The sequence below is a fragment of the Scyliorhinus torazame genome, chromosome 3 (genome assembly GCF_047496885.1).
Source record: "Scyliorhinus torazame isolate Kashiwa2021f chromosome 3, sScyTor2.1, whole genome shotgun sequence".
Classification (NCBI taxonomy): Eukaryota; Metazoa; Chordata; class Chondrichthyes; order Carcharhiniformes; family Scyliorhinidae; genus Scyliorhinus; species Scyliorhinus torazame.
The window spans coordinates 100,892,616-100,909,348 of NC_092709.1; the positions used below are offsets into that span (position 1 = coordinate 100,892,616).

The 16,733-nt window shown below is 43.5% G+C and overlaps 1 protein-coding gene across 7 annotated transcripts in view; it reads right to left on the reverse strand.

Annotated features, from left to right (window-relative positions):
- fhip1aa (FHF complex subunit HOOK interacting protein 1Aa) overlaps positions 1-16,733 on the reverse strand; it is a 263,629-nt gene that overhangs the window by 170,529 nt on the left and 76,367 nt on the right. The gene's annotated exons all lie outside the window — the stretch shown is intronic.

The following is a 16,733-nucleotide window of genomic DNA, read 5'->3' on the forward strand; positions in this document are numbered from 1 at the left end:
CAGGGGAGACTTTTTCCTGCGGCTGGGTATGTCTGTGATGGTAGCTGCCTCTACTGTGTCCCTTTCTCCAATTATTTTGCAACGGGTATGGAATCCTTTCCCTTTGATGTTACCCACCGTGTGGACCCACCCTTTGGGGTTACCCACATTGTGAACCCAGCTTTTTAGCATAAAAGTGCCAATTCTCTTACCTCTCCATTTTTAAGTTACCTCTTCTATACCATTGTTTTCTCCTAGTCACAAAGGGTAAACACTTGTTTTTCTCACTGGTATCCTAATTCACATATCAGAACCCCCTTCAGACAGCTACCCTTATAAATTCTCATTTTTATTTTATCTCAATTTCATTTGTAAAATCTTAATTCCCCCCAATTCTTAACACACTCCCTCTCTTTGTTTCACTTTCTGTACTTGATTCTTCATCGAATTAACATATTACAACTTACACTTCCTGGCTTACATTCTGCATGTTTTGGGACAGATTCTTCAATCGGATTGGTGAAGAGACATGCTGTTGCTTGCATTGTCCACACATATCTGAGATCCCCTGTAGAGGGCACTTGCTGTTTAAAATATCCACTAAAGGTACCTCTAAGGAACAGTGAGTGCATTTGTTTCACCACGGACTGCAAAATAGGAGTTATTCTTTGCTTTCTATTTTAAGTAATAGTCTCTTCCTGGATTCTTTTGTTCCTGTGTGAAGCACTTTGCAATTCTATATGTTGAATTTTATTTCTCAACACTGTCTTGTCACCTCTCTGCCAGTTCCCAAGCATATCTGGAATCAAAAATGCATTTTTCTTAGTTTATAAATGTTCTATAACTACCTGGCTATTAAATTCATTTACAAGACGTGAGCACTCATTATGTCAGCATTTATTGCTCATTCCTAGTTTCACTCGAGAACGTGGTGATAAGCTGCCTTCTTGAACTGCTGCAGTCCCTGTGGTGTAAGGAGGGAATTCCAGGATTTTGACCCAGTGACAGTGAAGGAGCGGCGATATATTTCCAAGTAAGGATTGTGAGAGACTTGAAAGGGACATTTCAGATAATGGTGTTTCCATGTATCTGCTGCCCTCGTCCTTCTAAATGGTAGTGTTCATAAAAATCATTCGAATACAAAGACAGAGTTGTGTGTGTGTGAGAAACTACTAAAGCTTTCACAACATTAGTTAAAACAATAGCTCAAATATTGGAGCACCAATTCAGCCTACACACCTCTCACAGAGGTAGAATCAAATAAAAGGAATGCATGAAGCAACTTGCCTGATCCCTAAAGTATCAGCTGAATCCTTACCAAGGACATAATTAGTCATTTAGTTTGGTTGAAACTTGTCAGGCCCCCCGGGATGAGAAGTTGGAAGGGTGTTCCCGTGATGAAATATTCCCAAGCCACAAATAACCAATTCCAAATTAAGGCCTCATTTGGAACTAATGAGTCTGGTCAATTTGTAAACATTGCTTGTTCTGGAAACCACAGTATTAAAAATGGAAACAACATAATTAAGGTTCAACAGAACAGATTACGTAGATTGCAGCTTATAAATCAACCTTTGAAGCCTCCAAATATCCTTCCAAAAGCAGGGATCGACGTGCGTGCAATAAAAATGTGAACTCCCTGGTTGCCATTTTGAAATATGAAATAAGCAACACTGGTAATTCATATTAAATTAACATGGCAGGGTTTAGTGATTGAATTAATTTGACAAAGATACCAGTAACCACAATCAAAGCATGTAAAAACCCCTCGACTTCAGCATCTGATGCAAAGTGTTCACCAAATTCATTCTGGGCCATTTTAGCTATGGCATCGTTAAAAGAATCCCACTCTGGGTCAGTTTTGGCACTTTCTTTCCCAACCATCCCTCCACAACAAATCTTCTTCCTCTCTTTTCACTGAATTGGATATTCAGATCGTTCAAAAACAAAATGCGCACTTTGTGCACGAATAACATCCCTCAATTTGATGGCACGACCGCACAAAACTTTAAGCAGGGCAGCATTCAACTTCATGAAAGTTTTTTTCTTTATCAGCCATCCAGCTATTCCATCCAGCACAAACATGGCTTCCAGCACAAACATGGCTTGCTGACACACCTGACTAGACCCGCCTGGTGTAACTGCAATTTAGGTGCATTTCCTTGGCACCTCTTCATCATCATTAGTTATTTGGCATCTGAACAAGTCCCACACCATTGATGCATAGATGTTCTCAATCCTCATCCATCCAATGGTTGCCAAGAACATGCACAATGACTCCTGCAGCAAACTAGATTTTCAGCATGGATTTACATTTCAAAATTACCATAAGTTCTGTCAGCCATAGAGGCGATTAGAGTGATACAGCACAGAAAGAGGACCTTCGGCCCATTGGGTCTGCGCCTGCCATCAAACACCTATCTGATCCCATCTTCCAGCACTTGGCCAATAGCCGTGTTTGCGATGGTGTTTCGAGTACTCCTCTAAATGTGAGGGTTCCCACCTCTACCACTCTTGCAGTCAGTGAGTTCCAGATTCCCACCACCCTCTGGGTGAAAATGTTTTTCTGAAAATCCCCTCCCCTGCCCCTTACCATAAATCTATTCCTCTGGGTTAGTGACCCTTGCTAATGCTCTTCGGGAGGGTTTAAACTAGTTCAGCAGGGGCTTGGGAACCTGAATTGCAGCTCCAGTATACAGGAGGTTGAGAGTAGTGAGGTCATGAGTAGGGTTTCAAAGTTGCAGGAGTGTACCGGCAGGCAGGAAGGTGGTTTAAAGTGTGTCTTCTTCAATGTCAGGAGCATCCGGAATAAGGTGGGTGAACTTGCGGCATGGGTTGGTACCTGGGACTTCGATGTTGTGGCCATTTCGGAGACATGGATAGAGCAGGGACAGGAATGGTTGTTGCAGGTGCCGGGATTTAGATATTTCAGGAAGCTCAGGGAAGGTGGTAAAAGAGGGGGAGGGGTGGTATTGTTAGTCTAGGACAGTATTACGGTGGCAGAAAGGACCTTTGATGAGGACTCGTCTACTGAGGTAGTATGGCTGAGGTTAGAAACAGGAAAAGAGAAGTCACCCTGTTAGGGGTTTTCTATAGGCCTCCGAAAAGTTCCAGAGATGTAGAGGAAAGGATTGCAAAGATGATTCTGGATAGGAGCGAAAGCAACAGGGTAGTTGTTATGGGGGACTTTAACTTTCCAAACATTGACTGGAAACACTATAGTTCGAGTACTTTAGAAGGGTCCGTTTTTGTCCAATGTGTGCAGGAGGGTTTCCTGACACAGTATGTAGATAGGCCAACGAGAGGCGAGGCCATATTGGATTTGGTACTGGATAATGAACCAGGACAGGTGTTAGATTTGGAGGTAGGTGAGCACTTTGGTGATAGTGACCACAATTCGATTACGTTTACTTTAGTGATGGAAAGGGATAGGTATATACCGCAGGGCAAGAGTTATATCTGGGGGAAAGGCAATTATGATGCGATGAGGCAAGACTTAGGATACATCGGATGGAGAGGAAAACTGCAGGGGATGGGCACAATGGAAATGTGGAGCTTGTTCAAGGAACAGCTACTGCGGGTCCTTGATAAGTATGTACCTGTCAGGCAGGGAGGAAGTGGTCGAGTGAGGGAACCGTGGTTTACTAAAGCAGTCGAAACATTTGTCAAGAGGAAGAAGGAGACTTGTGTAAAGATGAGACATGAAAGTTCAGTTAGGGCGCTCGAGAGTTACAAGTTAGCTAGGAAGGACCTAAAGAGAGAGTTAAGAAGAGCCAGGAGAAGTCTTTGGCAGGTAGGATCAAGGATAACCCTAAAGCTTTCTATAGATATGTCAGGAATAAAAGAATGACTAGGGTAAGAGTAGGGCCAGTCAAGGACAGTAGTGGGAAGTTGTGCTTGGAGTCCGAGGAGATAGGAGAGGTGCTAAATGAATATTTTTTGTCAGTATTCACACAGGAAAAAGACAATGTTGTCGAGGAGAATGCTGAGATTCAGGCTACTAGACTAGAGGTTCATAAGGAGGAGGTGTTAGCAATTCTGGAAAGTGTGAAAATAGATAAGTCACCTGGGCCGGATGGGATTTATCCTAGGATTCTCTGGGAAGCTCGGGAGGAGATTGCTGAGCCTATAGACCAGTGAGCCTTACTCCTGTTGTGGGAAAAATCTTGGAAAGGTTTATAAGAGATAGGATGTATAATCATCTGGAAAGGAATAATTTGATTAGAGATAGTCAACACGGTTTTGTGAAGGGTAGGTCGTGCCTCACAAACCTTATTGAGTTCTTTGAGAAGGTGACCAAACAGGTGGATGAGGGTAAAGCAGTTGATGTGGTGTATATGGATTTCATTAAAGCGTTTGATAAGGTTCCCCACAGTAGGCTACTGCAGAAAATATGGAGGCGTGGGATTCAGGGTGATTTAGCAGTTTGGATCAGAAATTGGCTAGCTGGAAGAAGACAAAGGGTGGTGGTTGATGGGAAATGTTCAGACTGGAGTCCAGTTACTAGTGGTGTACCACAAGGATCTGTTTTGGGGCCACTGCTGTTTGTCATTTTTATAAATGACCTGGAGGAGGGCGTAGAAGGATGGGTGAGTAAATTTGCAGATGACACTAAAGTCGGTGGAGTTGTGGACAGTGTGGAAGGATGTTACAAGTTACAGAGGGACATAGATAAGCTGCAGCGCTGGGCTGAGAGGTGGCAAATGGAGTTTAATGCAGAAAAGTGTGAGGTGATTCATTTTGGAAGGAATAACAGGAAGACTGAGTACTGGGCTAATGGTAAGATACTGGGCTAATGGTAAGATTCTTGGCAGTGTGGATGAGCAGAGAGATCTCGGGGTCCATGTACATAGATCCCTGAAAGTTGCCACCCAGGTTGAGAGGGTTGTTAAGAAGGCGTACGGTGTGTTAGCTTTTATTGGTAGACAGATTGAGTTTAGGAGCCATGAGGTCATGTTGCAGCTATACAACACTCTGGTGCGGCCGCATTTGGAGTATTGCGTGCAATTCTGGTCGCCGCATTATAGGAAGGATGTGGAAGCATTGGAAAGGGTGCAAAGGAGATTTACCAGAATGTTGCCTGGTGTGGAGGGAAGATCTTATGAGGAAAGGCTGAGGGACTTGAGGCTGTTTTCGTTAGAGAGAAGAAGGTTAAGAGGTGACTTAATTGAGGCATACAAGATGATCAGAGGATTGGATAGGGTGGACAGTGAGAGCCTTTTTCCTCGGATGGTGATGTCTAGCACGAGGGGACATACCTTTAAATTGAGGGGAGATAGATATAAGACAGGTGTCAAAGGTAGGTTCTTTACTCAGAGAGTAGTAAGGGCGTGGAATGCCTTGCCTGCAACAGTAGTGGACTCGCCAACACTCAGGACATTCAAATGGTCATTGGATAGACATATGAACAATAAGGGAATAATGTAGATGAGCTTTAGAGTGGTTTCACAGGTCGGCGCAACATCGAGGGCCGAAGGGCCTGTACTGCGCTGTAATGTTCTATGTTCTACTAAAGGGAAAGGTTTCTTCCTATCTAACCCATGTCCTTCATAATTTTGTACACCTCATATTCCCCCCTCAGCCCTCTCTGCTCCAAGCCCAATACAACCCTTGCCTCTCTTCATAGCTGAAACGCTCACGCGCAGACAACATCCTGGTGAATGTCCTCTGCTGCCTTTCTAGTGCAACCACAGCAAATTGTCTTCTCATATCCTGTGGTTAGAAGTGTTTTCAAACTTTTCTACTCCACAGTTCTGTTGCTGGACATGTTGAAACCCATGGGAATTCCATCCCCGATATGGCATAATTGGTACTTTTGCAGCTGTCCAATGGCGCATCACTGGAAAGTAATCTTGGCAGAGATCTTTTGGTAGCGTCTGAGTGATCCTGGTCTTTTGCCGTAACACAAGACATTTTCGCTCCATTGAGTGGCGACACTAACTTAACTGTTGCTCTGAAATCTTCACTGGACTCAGGGCTTGATTTTTCCCACTTAGCTATGCATAATGCTCATTGGATCTCTAGTGACGACAGAACTATTCCGATGACCTTCGAGGACCTTTCTGATCTACGATTTTTAAGGTCAGGCCAGCGACTGGTCCCTGTTCTGATGGTACACTTGGTCTTCCAAGCAGATTCTTTCTTCCATTCTCGCACCAGTTTCACTAAGACTGAAGTCCCTCGCTGCAGCACAGTTAATTGACAAGTTAGCAAATGTTACGACTTTTAGCTTGAAGCCAGCTTCGCACTTCATTCCTCTTCATCGTTTGCCATATAGGTGTGTCTCAAAATTCCCAGGCATTTTCACAACACAGCCCGTATTGCTTGATTTGATCCCATATCTCCACATATAAGAAAGATATGCATTTGTGAGGTGAAAAATTGAGGCTGATCGCTAATGCAAGTAATGTTGTGGCTGAAAAGGGGGTCAAGTACATGTAAAAACATATTTGGGCCAGATTGACATACGCCATGATCTTCGGTATATTGAAGGAAGGCACAAACCCATAGCTACCATTACCTTCACCGGTCAAAGTTAAATCATCAGTCACTCCACTCACTCTCATAAATCCTATGTTATTGCAGAACAGAATAGGCAAAAGTACAGAACCATGTTGAACTCACTGCAAAGTATAATGCTTGACACTCTGATAAACCGATGCAACACCATCACAACTTGTGTTTATCTAGCATTCTTAATTTACTGAAACTTCCTCAGGCGTTTTACAGGAGTGTTAGCAAAATCTGACACCAAGCCACATTAGGAGATATTAGTATAAATAATTTGAAACTTGATCAATGAGATATGCTCAAAGAAGCATCTTGAAGGATTCTTAAAAGACATTTGTAGAGGAGGTTACAGCGATGAAGGAGGTGACACAGTGCAGCTCCAGGGACTCGGGTTCAATTCTGACCTTGGTGTGTGGAGTCTGCACATTCTGCCCCCTTGTGTTTGGGTTTCCTCAGGGTGCTCTGATTTCCTCCCACAGTCCAAAGATATGCAGGTTAAGTGGATTGGCCTTGCTAAAATTGTCCCTTAGTGTCCAAGGATGTCCAGGTTAGGTTACGGGGATAGGGTGGGCAGGGCAGTGGACATGGGTACAGAGCTCTTTCGGATAGTCGGTGTAGACTCGATGGGCCGAAAGGCCTCCTTCTGCACTCTACGATTCCACGACAGGCAATATGCACTTAAAATTTGCTTCTTTACATCTTCAATTTTCATAATTGTCACCAAACACTGGAGAGATCCCAGCAACCTACATCCTTCTGAAAGTAGCAAGATATGCAGTTTTGTGAAGGATTCTTCTAAACACCAAATTCAAGTTAGAGAAACTTCCCAGATGAATCAAATTACTGGGAACTGACCCTTACCAGAAAGGCCCCAAATTGACTCTCCATCCGTCCGAAGCTGCAGATGTCAGCTGAGCCAACAGTGGAGATGCTCCGATTGGAGATCTCGGAGTTGCTCAAATTCTGCTGTCTTCCACCATCAGCAGCAATGGGCAGTAAATGCAGGCCCAGCCAGCAACGCTCACATCCTGTAAATTAATTTTAAAAAGCCATACTTTCAACTTCCTATGCTCCAAGCTTGGGAATTCCCTCTCTAAACCATCCACCGCTCCTTCCTTTGTTAGGCACTCTATGAAAACTACCTCTTTGAGCAAGCATTTAGTCATTTATTCTCAACATCTCCTTCTGCGGCCTCGTGCCACATTTAGCTTGATAGGTTCCGTGCATCTATAGATGTTTTTTTAAAAGGTGCCATATAAATATAAGTTATTACTGTTTGCATGTCTAAACCGGAAGCTAGGAAAATCAGCCAGGATTCCCGTTCTTGGTTGTTATGTGCCTTTATGTGGTTGGCCTTTATGTGCCTTTATGTGAGGGCAGGATCGGACTAGTCATACAGCGGTGGAAAATCTCACCCTTGAGACATCACAAAGACCCTGCAACAAGATGGGTATGAAAAATTCAAGAACGATTGCGCACCCCCATAAAAATCACCTTGCATCATGGCAGATGCAATTATCTCATTGGGAACAGGAAAATAATGCAGTTTCATTGGAGGACCAGCGGATCTGTGAGGAGATCCTCCTATCACAGATTCTGTCTCTCCCATGCTCGCTGCTCCAGCTCCTCCAATCATAGATCCCCTTCCACCTACTCTTGCTGTTCACCCAGAAGCGAGGACATGATTCTCCGAACTGTGATTAAGTGCTTCCACCAGCGGGAAGACTAGAGTTATTCCCGCTGGCATTAGGAACAACCCTGATTTTGCTATGGCACTTGGAATTTCTTTTTAGCTGAATCAGCTTGTCCGTGCCATCCCATGGCACACGAGGGTTCGCACAGCAACTGAGGGACAGGACCTAATCTCCCTGACAGATGTTGGGCGTGATTCTCCGACCCCCACCCCCCCGGCCGGGCTGGAGAATCGGCGGGGGGCCGCGCGAATCATGCCACGCTGCTGGGATGCCATTCTCCCGCCCGTGAAAAAACAGGCGGGCGCGCATGGCACCAGGCCACATGGAGAATTGCCGCAAACAGCCGTAGCAGCGATTCTCCGGCCCGGATGGGCCGAGCGGCCGTCCGAACAAATCCGAGTCCTGCCGGTGCCGTTCTAACATGCTCTGGGCCGGAGGGACCTTGGTGTTGAAGGATCCAGGGATGGCCTGTGTGGGGGAGTGGGGGGGGGGGGGGGGTAACCGGGGAGGGCCACCGATCGGCGGGCCGGCCTTTCTGGCTGCGGACCACTTTTCTTCCGCGCCGACTCCTGGATCCCTGCGCCATTTGGCATTGGGGCTGGCGCGGGGATGACGGCCATTGCGCATGCGCTAGTTGGCGCTGGCCCAACTGCGCATGTGTGGACCCTGCGGTGCCGAGTCGACGGCCCCCCCCCCCAGGACCCGAGAATCGGGTCTCGGAAACGGTGCCGGAGTAAAGTACTCCCGTTTTGGCGCTGGCACTCTGGAGCCAGACCAGAGAATCGCTGCCCTCCCGAGAGCGGGCACCATTTAAAAATAACAGTCTTATCTCAAAAAGCTGCTGCAGCCTCCCCCCGCATCACTGGCAGGGCACCTCCCTCACCCTAATCACTGGCAAGGGCTCCCTCCCTCACAAAGTGCAGCTGCAGGGGTTGCCGCTGCATTCTCTAGGAAGCACTTGAGAACAAAAAGGCAGACTCATAAATAAACTACGGTTAGGAAAAAACTGCGGTTAGGAAAACATCTGCTCCCCTGAGTGAATGGATCATGTTTAATTTATATAACTCTGCAATCTGAATGCCCACTTTTAAACTGCCTTGACCTGTCAATCAGAAGCTTTTAGCAGCCAATGGGACATGAAATTGAATGTAAACAAAGCAGATGAAAGCTTTCAGCCTTCTATTTATATATTTATACTTTAAAGGCAATGGAATTGAATGTCTGAAAACCACTTCAAAGATTTCCATCACTTTAAAGAGATTACTTTTACCTTCATCTCATAGACCTTTAAACTTGGCATACAGACAAGACTTTTAAAGGGTTTGGCGTTACAGATGGTATCACTTTACTTTATTATGAGGGATGTGTATCTCTGATACTGAGTGACTGTTTAAATGCTTTAGCATCGTAGAGGCAATTGATGGGAGACATTACCCCCTTGACACCCCTTGGACTGCAAGCCGCCATATCCACGCTCCTCAATACTTGCACCAAATCACGCCCGTATGACTCCCACCTGGGTTGGGGGACATCGCGGGCGGGACGTGAATCGGGCTTCCAGACCATTAATCGCATTCAAATGAATGCTTATTAGTGATTTGGATGTTCCTGCTGGCGCAGGGTGGGAATCCCATTATCGGCAGTAGAGTGGGCCCGCAGACTTGCGACAGATCTGACATCTGGTAGGAATCCCAATTTTGGCCTAACACGCTATACTGTGGCCAATCCTGAATTCCTCTTCTAGTGGGCTGACCTGAAAAATCCCAGCCAGAATCTATGATTGGAGGAGCAGCATGGGCGGGAGGGAGGGAGCCTGCGATTGGAGGAGCTGGAGCAGTGAGCATGGGAGAATTACGTCCAAAAAAAAAAAAAAAACACTTTTCCATGATTGAGGAGAGAGAGAGAGCAAGAAACAATTCACACATTTGAAATCTTTGCGTGTTTTTAATTGAGGGAATGGACTGTCTCTGGCTGCCATCAGCGAGGATGCACTGAGGTGAGTCTCCCAGCCTTCTCAACAACATTTCAAAATAGAGGAATTGGAATGTTGGCATTGCTATCGATAGATCTGGAGAAAAGAAGAGAAGTCAAGATGGCGGTAGATCCAGTGCATTCTTTGGGAAGGCTGGGAGTCAGGTTGGAGAATGAGAGAGAGAGAGAGAGAGAGAGAGAGAGAGCGCATGAATAGAGTGGATAGCCAGAGATTTTTCCCTGGGGTGGAAATGGCTGTCACGAGGGGACATAATTTTAAGGTGATTGGAGGAAGGTATAGGGGAGATGTCAGAGGTCGGTTCTTTACACAGAGAGTGGTGGGTGTGTGGAATGCACTGCCAGCGGAGGTGGTGGAGTCTGAGTCATTAGGGACATTTAAGCGACTCTTAGACAGGCACATGGACAGCAGTAAATTGAAGGGGTGTAGGATATGTTGATCTTAGATTAGGATAAATGGTCGGCACAACATCGTGGGCCGAAGGGCCTGTACTGTGCTCTACTGTTCTTGGTTCTATGTGCAGGGTAGGTGGATTGGCTTTGCTAAATTGGCCCTTAATTGGAAAAAATGAATTGGGTACTCTAAATTTATAAAAAGAAAGTGCTGTTGCTGATGGCCAGGGTGTAATTTGGAAAAAAACAGGAGGAAACTTTCCAATTTTGTTTTGTTCTGCTAAATCCATTGCCAGGGACTGACCAAGTTTCCCCACCCTTACCGAAATGCACAATTCTCCACTGCCTCTTGGATATGCTCCCGCTCAGTTCCACAATCACAATGCTCACATTTAGGAGCTAGCAGAAGTAGCTGCTGGCTCTTCTCGTCAGTTTAAAATCAAAGTTGAAAACATAGTGGAGAATCCAGCAGCGAACAATCAGCAGCGAACAGAGTTAATTGTGGGCAGTACGGTAGCACAGTGGTTAGCACAGTTGCTTCACAGCACCAGGGTCCCAGGTTCAATTCCCGGCTTTGGGCACTGTCTGTGTGGAGTCTGTACATTCTCCCCCCATCTGCGTGGTCCCAAAAGTCCCACAAGTCCCAAAAGACGTGCTGTTAGGTGAATTGGACATTCTGAATTCTCCCTCAGTGTACCCGTACAGGCGCCGGAGTGTAGCGACAAGGGGATTGTCACAGTAACCTCATTGCAGTGTTAATGTAAGCCGACTTGTGACAATAATAAAGATTATTATTGCTCAAAAAAAGCATTCTGTCAATCACAACGCTTTCCAATGCAAGTCCCACACCCTGAACAAATGAAAAGTGGAGCAGTAATGGATGAGCAATCGCGCGTCTGCAGGAAGATTGCTGACTGTGCAGGGAACCGGTTTGCAACCGCCCCTGTCATTTTCTCGATGACATTTTACAGTTAAGAATACACTGGAGTCAGCAAAAAGCAGCTGTGCGAACAGGCCAGCTACAATATGTTTTCAACCAAGATATTCTCTACTCTGAAATATTACTGCAGACAGGAATAATGGTTTACCAGGGAAACAATCACCAGTTCCTTTATTAGCTGTCATTTAGGTCTGGAAAACCAAACGTTTCAGTTTCTCGCCATTGGCAACTATATTGAAAGCCCAGGGAGAAACATTGTTATGTTTGTAACATTTATAACAACACAATTGCATACATGCACAAACATTATTAGATGTTCAAATGACATTTAATTCAGATAATAGTGCTTTCAAATATTGAATCCAATCCCTTGGTCTAATTACCACTTTAAAGCAATTTCTGGATTCTCTAAATTATCTGAACACAGATTTTAGGGCATGTCCAGTGACCTTGGATATTTTTGCTCAATTTACAGAATATGCATAAAATTACAACATCCTTTAAAATAGTTGTCTCTGTACTTCAGCCCCCTCTCAAGGCAGAACCAACAGTATTTATTTCAAAAATGATGAAAACTTGTGAAAATTATTAATTAGTCATCAAAATCTTCATCCTTGCTTTAAAATCTCTACAATGTTTCATACTCTGCCCCAGTTCCATACGCTCTTCCATCTTTAAACCCCCCCCCCCCCATTTGACCATTTCTTGCTTTTCAGGGTTTGTTCAGCAGGTTTCACCAAGAGGTTTAGAGAGTTGTAAGGTTGAACAGTAGTGTTCACTGGTAACACAACTATTTACACATGTACAAACTATAGCCCAAACTATGAACCAACTCCGTGCTTACTCTTGGACTGACACAAGCCCCTCATCTTGTAACCCTTTACATTACACTGCGGGCAGTAGAGTTCTACAGTCCTACATGAAGCCTTGCAATGTGAAACACACTTAAACTACACTCCTGTCCTTAGCACTCCATCGAATGTAGAAACTTCAGGCAACTGTGCTCCTATACTCTAGATGACATTGAGTCATCGTACCAACTCTCTTTGCCATACTGCATCTCACCTCAAGCAAACTACCCACAGCAGGGGCAGATCTACGATGAAACTAATGAAGTTTAATCTTCAGGGCCCCTAATCCCCGAGTGGCCCCAAAAGCGACTTGAGTCCACATTGCTTAAAAATTTTGGGTCTACTGTATAAGGGGTTTTTAAAAAATAATAATATAGTGTAATTCAATACAAAATAATAGTTAAAATAAAAATAAAAGGTTATTAAAGTATCATGTTGGCTAGCCGTAAACTAAAAAACGTTCAAATTAAGGATGTTTCATTCTAAATATATTTAATATAAAATAATTATAAATAATTTAAAACACTATTAACATTTATGACAGAAATACAAACAGTAGACGACGTGTAGTAACAAAAAAGGGGAGATATTGAAAAGGCAATCACAATGCTAACGTGAATTTTCAACGTGATAACACTCGTGATAGCGATCTAGACAAGAATTTTTTTCAATAAAGTGTTCAGAAGGATACAATATTTTAATTACCCCTACTCAAAAATAAATAATATATTTAGAAAAGTAAGGTAAGTAATAAAGGTGAAATAGAGTTAGATCAGCCTAAGCCTATTGTTTTTATGAAGAGGTGAACGGAAGGTAGGCTACGACCGCATAGCCTAGGCTAATACTATATTACAAGTATTTATGAAAACGTAATAAAAGGGTGAATTTGTGTAATATTACAGGTGTTTATTATGAAAAGTGTTCACATAATGGTAAAATTGTGTTACATTACCTTAGCCTATGAGTTTTGGTGGCCTAAAATCATGGGAAAGTATATGCAAGATGAAATTGTGAATCAAATCAACAACCTAGACACCAAATACTACTCTATTATTGTTGACTCTACGCCTGACCTGACACATGTTGACCAGCTGGTAATTGTGGTTCGATACTGCTATAATGGAAAACCCTGTGAGAGATTAAAATTTTTACTGATAGAAAACCATTCATCCACAACCTTGTTCAACAAAATACAACAAGTCCTGGGTGAACATAAGCTTTCACTTGAAAATACCCGTGGTCAGTCCTGCGATAATGCATCTAGCATGAAGGGCTCGGAGAAAGGGCTGCAAACACTCTTTAAAAACATTAACAGGTACACAGATTATGTACCATGTGCAGCCCATTCGCTTAACCTTGTTGGAGAAAAGGCAGTGTCTACTGTACCTGAAGTTGTTGACTATTTTGGCATTTTGCAGGAGCTATATGTTTTCTTTTCTGGATCTCCATGAAGATGGGGGATTTTAAACACACAGGGCAATCTACATTTTTCTCTAAAGAGCTTAAGTGTAACTAGATGGTCTGCACACTATGAAGCAGTACGGGCAATAAAAAATGGATATATGGGTATTTTACAAACTCTCTCACATATTTTTGAAGACTCAGAAGAGAAGTCTGGATGTAAACGAGATGCAAAGAATTTATACCACAAGTTGGTAAAGCTGGAATATGCTATTTTAACAGTCGTTTGGGAAGAAGTGCTGGAGCGTTTCAACAAAACAAATAAGAAACTCCAAACCCCTGGTTTTGATGTATTTGAAGGTTATCTTCTGCTATCATCTTTACTTTCGTTTGTTAAAGAACTCAGAGAAAATTCAGCCGATAGGATTGTGCACTATGAATCAGAAGCAAAAGGTTTGTGTGAAGATATCACCTCAAGTTATTCTGATGCTTCTAAACGCATTGTTACAAGGGCATTTTCAGATGGAACAAGTGGTATTGCTTCTTTGAGAGGAGCTGACAAATTTAGGATAGAAGTTCTATATCAACTCTATGACTGCTTGATAATCCAGTTACGCAAGAGGATTGCCCCATATGAGCAGATTGCAAAAAGATTCAAGTCCTCTCAGAATTGGCGAACAATTCTGAAATTGATGAGGACAGTATTAAACTTATAATATCGTATTACAAAGATGATATTGACCACAAATTAGTAAACGAGTGTCATCAGTTCAAAGAATATTTGCACCTTAGGAAATCTCAGAACACAGAAGAAAACACGGCATCTAAAATGCAATGCACAGAAGTTCTTCAGCTTATTTGTGAGCAACACCTAATTGAAGTGTTCCCCAATTTTACTACTGCACTTAAGCTGTACTTGACAATGCCTATCACGAGCTGTGAAGCAGAAAGGAATTTTTCAAAGCTATCCTTTATAAAGAACAAATTTTGGTCTACCATGACTGAAGAGCGCTTAAATTATTTATGCATATTGTCTCTAGAAAATGACATTGCAAGGAAGCTCTCATATGACAAAACTGTACGTGAATATGTTGCTAGAAAAAAACAGAAAAATGAGTATTTTGTAAAATGTGCTTCATGTAGTAGGTATTCTCATAGGTGTTTAAAATAAAAGATTATATTGACTGTGGTCTTTTCTATGTTTTATTTCATCATTCTACGATGCATCATGCATGTATATAACATTTCCCTAATTTACACCCCCCATAACTCGAAAACTATAAGGTAGAGGACATTTTTATTCACACCAGTGACTTTGACATGTGAAATAATCCAGTACAGCTATTTTAATCAAAATCTGAGATGTAGTGGTTACATTTTTTAAAAATGTGTGGTGATCTATCGTGGAACAACCCCATTGAAGAAGATAACAGTGGTTACCCAGACTTCGTTGCTGGTTGCGAAGGGGCCCCCATAACAGTTCAAGCTTCAGGGCCCCAAAAATGTAGGTCTGCCACTGACCCACAGGCATGGAAAACGTTTCCAGAACAGGTGGGAGACTTTTTAATCCATGTTCCTTCAATACAGGAGGTGGGGAGGCTGCAGAAAGATTTAGACAGTTTAGGAGAGTGGTCCAAGAAATGGCTGATGAAATTCAACGTGGGCAAGTGCGAGGTCTTGCACTTTGGAAAAAAGAATAGAGGCATGGACTATTTTCTATACGGTGACAAAATTCATAATGCTGAAGTGCAAAGGGACTTGGGAGTCCTAGTCCAGGATTCTCTAAAGGTCAACTTGCAGGTTGAGTCCGTAATTAAGAAAGCAAATGCAATGTTGTCATTTATCTCAAGAGGCTTGGAATATAAAAGCAGGGAAGTACTTCTGAAGCTTTATAAAGCATTAGTTAGGCTCCATTTAGAATACTGTGAGCAATTTTGGGCCCCACACCTCAGGAAGGACATACTGGCACTGGAGTGGGTCCAGCGGAGATTCACACGGATGATCCCAGGAATGGTAGGCCTAACATACGATGAACGTCTGAGGATCCTGGGATTATAATCATTGGAGTTCAGGAGGTTGAGGGAAGATCTAATAGAAACTTACAAGATAATGAATGGCTTGGATAGGGTGGACGTAGGGAAGTTGTTTCCATTAGCAGGGGAGACTAGGACCCGGGGGCACAGCCTTAGAATAAAAGGGAGTCACTTTAGAACAGAGATGAGGAGAAATTTCTTCAGCCAGAGAGTGGTGGGTCTGTGGAATTCATTGCCACAGAGGGCGGTGGAGGCCGGGACGTTGAATGTCTTTAAGACAGAAGTTGATAAATTCTTGATTTCTCGAGGAATTAAGGGCTATGGAGAGAGAGCGGGTAAATGGAGTTGAAATCAGCCATGATTGAATGGTGGAGTGGACTCAATGGGCCGAATGGCCTTACTTCCGCTCCTATGTCTTATGGTCTTAAAACCAAAACCACTCCAACCTCAGTCATAGAGCTTCAACATGCAGATGACGCTTGTTGCACTTTCACTCAGAAACTGAGCTCGAGATCATTGCTGACTCCTTCCCTGCAGCATGAGAAAATGGGTCTATCACTAAGTAAAATGGGTCTTTCACTAAAAACGTGGAAAATTAAGGTCCTCTACCAGTCAGCTCCCACAGCAAAGTACCTCCTCCCTTTGCTAAAATCAACAGAAAGATCCTGGAAAATGTGGATTATTTCCCATATCTTCGGAGTCGACCTCTTGACAAAAGCAGTTGTAGATGATGAAATTGGTCATCACCTCCAATGTGGCAGCTCAGCCTTCAGCTGAGGAAAATGAGTAATTGAGGCCCAGGATTTCAAACCTACGACAAAGGTTATGGTTTACTGGGCAACAGCTCCTACATATTTTGGACTTTTGGTCAGCCTGCAACAGGCACTGGAGAAGTAGCAGCAGTGGGGTCATTGCAGGGTCCTCCACATCCGATGGCAGGAAA